This window comes from Stenella coeruleoalba (assembly GCF_951394435.1).
Source record: "Stenella coeruleoalba genome assembly, chromosome: 19".
Classification (NCBI taxonomy): domain Eukaryota; kingdom Metazoa; phylum Chordata; class Mammalia; order Artiodactyla; family Delphinidae; genus Stenella; species Stenella coeruleoalba.
In genome coordinates, this window is record NC_137165.1 from 38773965 (window position 1) to 38782129 (window position 8165).

Here is an 8165-nt window from a genome sequence, read left to right on the forward strand (position 1 = left end):
CGCCCCGGTGCACGACGGGAGAAGGTTGCCGGCACGCCAATCCCGGGTGCCCAGGACGCCCGGCCCCCGCAGGCCAGGGCTCTTAGTGGCAGCCCCGCTCCCGGGGCGGAGCGCTCGACCCCGCCCAGGTCCTGGTTGGAGTCGGGATCCCGCTCTCATTTGGGACGCTGCTCGGTGGAAGCGGGCGAGGGAGGAGAAGGGGCTCTGACGTCCAATCCGGAGCCGCGTCCCTCCCATTGTTGTCAGGCCCAGCCAATCAGCGGCCAGGAAGCGTCCCTAGAGGTCCTAAAGTGGGTCTGAGGGCAGAGATGGTGCTGAGAGTGGGAGGGTTCTGAGCGTGGAAGCCACGCGAAATCTGTAGAGTCCCCGGGGAACTGGAACCCTTAGCTTCCAGTTCCCCCGCGGAGTTATCAAGGGGACGCCAACTCAGATTCGAAAACCAGATTGTCCGAACAAAAACCGAACTGAGGACGGTCCAGCAATCACCAGTTTCACTTGCGATACAAGCCTAAGGAAGGATCGTGTAGCTACTTAATAAGAAAGAAATATCCGTTGACTATGATGAAGACTTTTTTTTAATGTTGTTGAAATGTCTTTTAACTATCTGCTTAAAGATAATTTTAGCAGAGGTAATTTCAAGGAAAAAGTTATAGTCACAAATACAAGCTCTGGAGTTAGAAGACCGGAGTACAATACCCAGCACTACACTGACCATGTGGCCTTAAACTGGTCTTAAATCTTTATGTCTTAGTTTCCTCTTCTGTAAGGTGGAGCTAGCTCATAAGGTAAGGTGCACGTACCACAAAGCAGCTCTTCTCAAACGTGTTGATCTCAGGATCCTTTTACATTCTTACAAATGATTAAAGACCCCAAAGAGCTTTTGTTTATGTGGGATGTTCACCAGATTAGAAATTTAAATTGAGAAATTAAAAATCATTTACTAATTCTCCTAAAACTAATAATTAACCATTACATGTGAACATAATATGTTTTATGAAATATAACTACACTTTCCAAAAAAATTGAGTAGAGGGGCATTATATTACAATTTTTCAAATCTCTCATGTTTGGCTTAATAGAAGACAGCTGGATTCTCATATTTGCTTCCCCATTCGCTCTGTTATCCTGTTGTTTTGGACTAGGAAATGCAGAAAATCTGGTCTCACACAGATACATAGCCGGAAAAGGGAGAGGTATCTTTAGCTTTCTCTGATAATTGTGGATACTTTTCTTTTTTAATCCAAAAATGTCATATTATTAGTCACCCTCTGAGCTCTTACATGGGAGCAAGTGGGGTTTGTGTGGGGACCATTGACGGCAGGGGCCTCTGGGTTGCCAGGGGTAAGTATACCAAGCTCACACTGGACACCAGGCTGTCTACCAGATTGGAGAGATGAAGGAGTTTGGAGAAATTTGTCCTTTTATCTGGAACGATCTGAGGGAGTGTCCTGCTGCCAAGTCTTGGAGCCAGCCATGCCTTTCACCTCCAATTCGTGTGAGATGCCGTGGGTATCCGCACAGGTGGCCCCAACGGTTCTGTGCTGAAAAGAAAGTTACTATTTCCCAGATGCTACTAACAGTGGAAGAACTACAGGAAAGGTTCCGTGGTGATGGCAGTCAGGTGGGCCGCTGCAGAAGGCTGTCAGGTGAGCATGAGCACCTGTGAGGTATGGGGTGCCAGCGTCCTCCTCCTCAGAGCGAGGGCAGCCAGGAAGTCATGGAACTCATCTAAGAAGTGTTCTGGATACAGAACTTACTCTAGGCCCCGCTTGGGGTGGGGCAGTTTGTTTACTAACTTGCAAGAAGTTACTTCTCAGATTGCTCAGCCATTTCATTTGGATCACTTTTTTGGAATTGAGGCATCAAATTTCCCGAGTGAAAGTATTTCATTCATTAGGGCCAGCCAGAGACCTTTTCAGCATTCTTGCAAACTTGGAGAATGCAGGGAGTGTCTAGCGTCCAGCCACTCTCAGTGGGTCTTGCCCACCCCATTTCCATTTTGCTTTTGTTAGAGGCAAGAGGGAAGTTGGCCATAGTCTGCTTAGGGCTAGAAAGCATCAGGCTGTTCCTGGAATCTCTATTCAGTTGGAAGAGTGGGACAACCCCATGGGGTACCACAAGGTCAGTCTTGATGTGGAAGACCCCATTGATGGTGGCTGATTTCTAAGTAGGAGGGCAGTCGGTGCAAGGGGTGTGAGGCTCTATGCTCCCCACCCCTGAGCAGCTCTTTTAACCATCTTATATGCTCAGGATTCACTTAACAAGTTTACAGAAAAAACAGGGACTTCCCTGGTGGCACAGTGGTTAAGAATCCGCCTGCCAATGCAGGGGACACGGGTCTGAGCCCTGGCCTGGGAGGATCCCACATGCCGTGGAGCAACTAAGCCCATGCGCCACAACTACTGAGCCTGCTCTCTAGAGCCTGCAAGACACAACTACAGAGCCCGAGTGCCACAATTACTGAAGCCCACACGCCTAGAGTCCATGCTCCGCAACAAGAGAAGCCACCACAATGAGAAACCCACACACCGCAACGAAGAGTAGCCCCCGGGGCTTCCCTGGTGGCACAGTGGTTGAGAGTCCGCCTGCCGATGCAGGGGACACGGGTTCGTGCCCTGGTCCGGGAAGATCCCACATGCCGCGGAGCGGCTGGGCCCGTGAGCCATGGCCGCTGAGCCTGCGCCTTCGGAGCCTGTGCTCTGCAACGGGAGGGGCCACAACAGTGAGAGGCCCGCGTACCGCAAAAAAAACATAAGCAGGTTTGGAAAAAAGAATTCCCTTCCTCACACCGAAGTTTTCAGTAAAAGAACAAACAGATCTTTTCTTCTCTCTGGGGCTGGCTTTTTTCAACTGCAAGGCTGGTACTGGCAGGTCCTCCATCAAGGGGGAAATAGATTTCCTTAACATTCCTCAGGATCGCATCTCCACTCTGGCTGGAAGGGCTCAGTCCCTGTGGGCTCTTGACATTGCCCAGAGCTCTGGAGACGTGTTCGTCCACCACGCTGCTAGCTGCTAATATCCCCTTGGAAATAGGTGAAAAGGACACAGCAGGAATTCCACTCTGTCTTGATGGGGCTTTGCATCTGGACAGCGGTCTCCCTCACTTCTTCCATCGTGACACGGGGGATCGCTTAATTCTCGACCATCGTCGGAGACAGAGCAAGATGCTATGGCCGGGCAAAAGTGCGTTTTGATGGCCAGATCTGCGAGAGCTGCTTGAGCTGCTTTAAAGCAGCCCAGACCAAGCAGGGCCTCTGGATACTCTTATTCGATACTAGCAAAACTCAAGAAATGGTAGATTCTTTTTTAAAAAAATATATTTATTTATTTGGCTGCGTCGGGTCTTAGTTGCGGCATGGGGGATCTTCCGTTGCCGCGTGGAGGATCTTTAGTTGCGGCATGCGGGATCTATTTTCCTGACCAGGGATCGAGCCCGGGCCCCCTGCATTGAGAGCATGGAGTCTTAGCCACTGGACCACCAGGGAAGTCCCTATTCAGTATTTTATTTTATTTTATTATTTTTTTAAATTAATTTATTTATTTTATATTTATTTTTGCTGTGTTGGGTCTTCGTTTCTGTGCGAGGGCTCTCTCCAGTTGCAGCGAGCGGGGGCCACTCTTCATCACGGTGCGCGGGCCTCTCACTATCGTGGCCTCTCGTTGCGGAGCACAGGCTCCAGACGCGAAGGCTCAGAAGTTGTGGCACACGGGCTTAGTTGCTCCGCGGCATATGGGATCTTCCCGGACCAGGGCTCGAACCCGTGCCCCCTGCATTAGCAGGCGGATTCTCAACCACTGTGCCACCAGGGAAGCCCCTTATTCAGTATTTTAAAAATCACATTTATTAAAATCATCACTGATCTCATCCCTCTTGTGAAGCCGTCAAAGTCACTGGTGGATACCACATTTTCCTGTAGGATCATAAAAGTTTTCCCTTCTTTTCTAGGTTCTTTAGCTGGTCCGCTAATTAAATTGAAGTAAGATAAATTAACAGGAGAAAATACAATTTCGTACTTAGGGGAGCTCCATAAAAATGAGACCCAAGGGCAAGTTAGGCAATTGAGACTTATATGCCATCCTGAGCTGAAGACTGGGATAGGGGCCTGAGGCTTCAAAGGGGGGAGGGCAATTCACAGGACTAGAAGAAGAACAGATGTTTGGTAATTAGAAGTTTGCCCAACCATGCTGGTAAGTCTTTCAGATAAAAAAGTTATCTCTGGTCGTAGCTCTTTTTCTGATACATACCCTGTATCTAAATTCTATTAGGTAGTTAGGGACAGGTAAAAGTTTTTCCTGAGTCTGCTGGGTGTTACTGCCTTCAGCTCGAAATAATCCACAGGCCAAAGTACCATATTTAGGGGTGGCATATTCTGCTCCCCTTCAGCACATATTCCAAAATTATAATTTTTGCTTGAAAGCTCAAATTTTATCATTGGCAGAAATACTTTCTTTTCCTTAAAGTGGTAGTTTAATTTCATTCAAATACCCAAGTCGAATAACCATAGTTTTTGTCATTCTTTCCCAAAAAATGGTATTCTATGAAAAAAAGCAGCTAGTTCAATTCACACATCTCAGACAATTGCACAATTGTGTACTTCAGTAATTCGCAGAAGTGCCTTATGTACATGTCACATTTCATCATATAGAACATTAAAAAGACACATACTCTAGGAGAGAGATTTCATAAAATTAATCATTTGTACTGCTTCATCAAGGATAGTCTTAAGTGGGACTTTCCTGGTGGTGCAGTGGATAAGACTCCGTGCTCCCAATGCAGGGGCCCTGGGTTCGATCCCTGGTCAGGGAATTAGATCCCACATGTATGACACAACTAAGAGTTCACATGCCACAACTAAGGAGACTGCCTGCCACAACTAAGGTGCCCACGTGCTGCAACTAAGGAGCCTGCTTGCCACAACTAAAACCTGGCACAACCAAATTAATTAATCAATTAATTAATTTTTTAAAAAAAGGGTAGTCTTAAGTGAAAGTGGCTTCTTAATTCTTTTACTGCCTAGGTGTGGCAGTGAAGAATACAAGTATAGGGACTTCCCTGGTGGCACAGTTGTTAAGAATCTGCCTGCTAACGCAGGGGACACAGGTTCGGACCATGGTCCCGGAAGATCCCACATACTACAGAGCAACTAAGCCTGTGCACCACAACTACTAAAAGCCTGCACTCTAGATCCTGCGAGCCACAACTACTGAGCCTGCGTGCTGCAACTACTGAAGCCCACGCGCCTAGAGCCTATGCTCTGCAACAAGAAAAGTCACTGCAGTGAGAAGCCCGCGCAACGCAACGAAGAGTAGCCCCCGCTCGCCACAACTAGAGAAAGCCCACACAGCAATGAAGACCCAACGCAGCCAAAAATAAATTTAAAAAAGAATACAAGTATAGTACAAGTTGGTGCCACACTGCCTTGATTCATCCTAATATGCCAGCAGTTTCATCCACTTTTCCACAATCAGTGAAAATACCAACACAATGAAAAAGAGCAAATAATGTCTTAATATCTTTATGAAAATAGTTTTGACCATGCAGACTCCCTGAAACCATCTTAGGCACTCCCAGAGGGTGTGGATTATACTTGGAGAACCACAGAATATATCTGTAGAATGTATCCACTCATTCAACAAACATTTATTGAGCCCCTTCTATGGTCTAGGCAGTATTTTAGGCATTAAAAGTAAAGCAGTAAGCCAAATAGGAAAATACCCTGATCTGCTGGAGCTTGACTCAATAAGTGTTTTAAAATAAATTCATTAAATAACTTTAATGAAATATAGGTTTCACAAATAGGCAGTGCCCCATCTCTGGCTCATTTTTTCAACATTAATTTCTAATACTTGATAATGGGGCCCATCTTTGTTGCACTTGAAATGCTAGCAAATCACAGCACTCCAAGCAGTGATCCCTTCACGTGAGAAAAACCAATCGGTGTCAGGGCTATGGGTGCATGATTTGAGAAGTATATGTAATTAGAGTCCAGTTACTACCTGGAAGTCACATGAGAGTCAGACTGACCAGGGGAGGTAAGAGAGACAGATCGCTCAAGTATATTTGCCTTTTAAAAGAGAATGCTTGTTAACCCCAAATGAATAAAACTCTTTAACAATAGAATTTCAAGTAGTAGTCAAAATGAAACAAAGAATCTCATACCCATTAGGATGGCTGCTATCAAACAAAACAAAAAACAAGACAACAAACGTGTGAGGGTATGGAGAAATTGGAACTGTTGTGCACAGTTGGTGGGAATGTAAAATGGTGCAGCCACTGGAAAACAGTATGGATTTCCTCAAAGAATTAAAAATAGAATTACCAATGATCCAGCAATTGCACTTCTGGGTATATAACCAAAGTAATTGAAAGCAGGGGCTGGAAGAGATATTTGTATACCCATGTTTACCTAAAACCTGGAAGCAACCCAAGTGCCTAACAACAGATGAATGGATAAGCAAAATTTGATATATACAAATGGTGGGGGCTTCCGTTGGTGGGGGCTTCCCTTGGTGGGAGCTTCCCTGGTGGCACCGTGGTTAAGAATCCGCCTGCCAATGCAGGGACACGGGTTCAAGCCCTGGTCCGGGAAGATCCCACATGCCGCGGAGCAACTAAGCCCGTGCGCCACGACTACTGAGCCTGTGCTCTAGAGCCCATGAGACACAACTACTGAAGCCCACGCACCCCTGCTCCACAAGAGACGGCACTGCAATGAGAAGTCCGTGCACCGCAACAAAGAATAGCCCCACTAGAGAAAGCCCATGTACAGCAACGAAGACGCAACGAAGACCCAACGCAGCCAAAAATAAAATAAATAAATGTATTTTTTTTTAAAATGGGACATTCTTCAGCCTTAAAAAGGAGGAAATTTTGACGTATGCTATACCATATGTCCATATGAATCTTGAGAACATTATGCTTATGAAATAAGCCAGTCACAAAAAGACAAATACTGTGTGATTCCATTTATATGAGTACTTAGAGTAGTCAAAATCATGAGACAGAAAGCAGAAGAGTGATGGCCAGGGCCTGGAGGGAGGAATGGAAAGTTATTGTTTAATGGGTATAGTTTCAGTTTTACACGATAAAAAAAGTTATGGAGATGGATGGTGGCAATGGTTGCACAACATTATGAATGTATCTACCTTTTTTATGTTTTATATATTTTACCATAATTTTTTAAATTGTGGAAAAAATTAAACAAAGAATTTCAGACAGTGCAGAGGAAAATATTTTAAAAGTCCTGTATTTCCTCCACTCCTTAAATCACATTTCAGAAGCAGCTATCTATTGTACTTAACTACTGTGTACTGAGGGCCAGCTATGTGCCATTCCCTTTACACATTACTGTTAATCCTACAGAAATGCTGCATGTTAGGTCTTAAATAATACTTTGATATTTTAGATTTTCATGGAAGCTGCTGAGGCTCAAGAAGTTAAGCGGCTTGTCCAAAGTTACACAGCAGGCAAATAATAGAGACAGAATTGAATCCAGTTCAGCCTGATACCAAGTCCTTGTTCTTTTTTGCAACATCATACTTCCTCCTTTCCCCTCATTCCTGTGATTCTGGAAACTTCATATATGACAGACATATTTCCTGTTGGGCACGAGCAATGTCACTTCGAATGTTGTCTTGAGCAAGATCATTATGACTGAGGTGCCATTACCCTTAGAAAGAAAAGAAACCCTGAAGGTCTGGATAGTTTGAAATGTCATCATTCTTATGGGAAGAGAAAAGAACTAAATCCACTTAATCCCAAAAGACTTTCAAAAAAGATTTTGTTAATGCAAAAACTTGGAGGCTTGAGAGTTTGACATCCATCCCTGGCAGAATTCCAGAACAGATGATTAACAAGAGAGCTCTTAGCTGATTGCAGATTAGCATAAACCTGGTGGCGCTCTGCTACCTAAAAAGAGAAGGTGACCTTTGACTCCCTTCATTCAAGAATGATGTAGAGCACCAGGGCCATGATGGCTCCCTGTACTTTGAAATATGCTTATAAGAGGCAGAATTTAACAAACTAGATGTGCTAGATCTGAAACTGTTGTCCTATGATATACAGTTTAAGAAAATGGTGACATTTAGCTCAGAAAAGAGAGGCCTTAAGGAACATGAAGGCGGAATTTCAATACTAGAAATACAATATGAAAGAGGAATTAGGT

At 44.9% G+C, this 8165-nt stretch overlaps 1 protein-coding gene across 1 annotated transcript in view; it reads left to right on the forward strand.

The window, feature by feature from the left end:
• Positions 1-8165, forward strand: part of HOXB7 (homeobox B7) — a gene marked incomplete at its 3' end in the record, with an annotated part of 498962 nt that overhangs the window by 458965 nt on the left and 31832 nt on the right. The window lies entirely within an intron of this gene.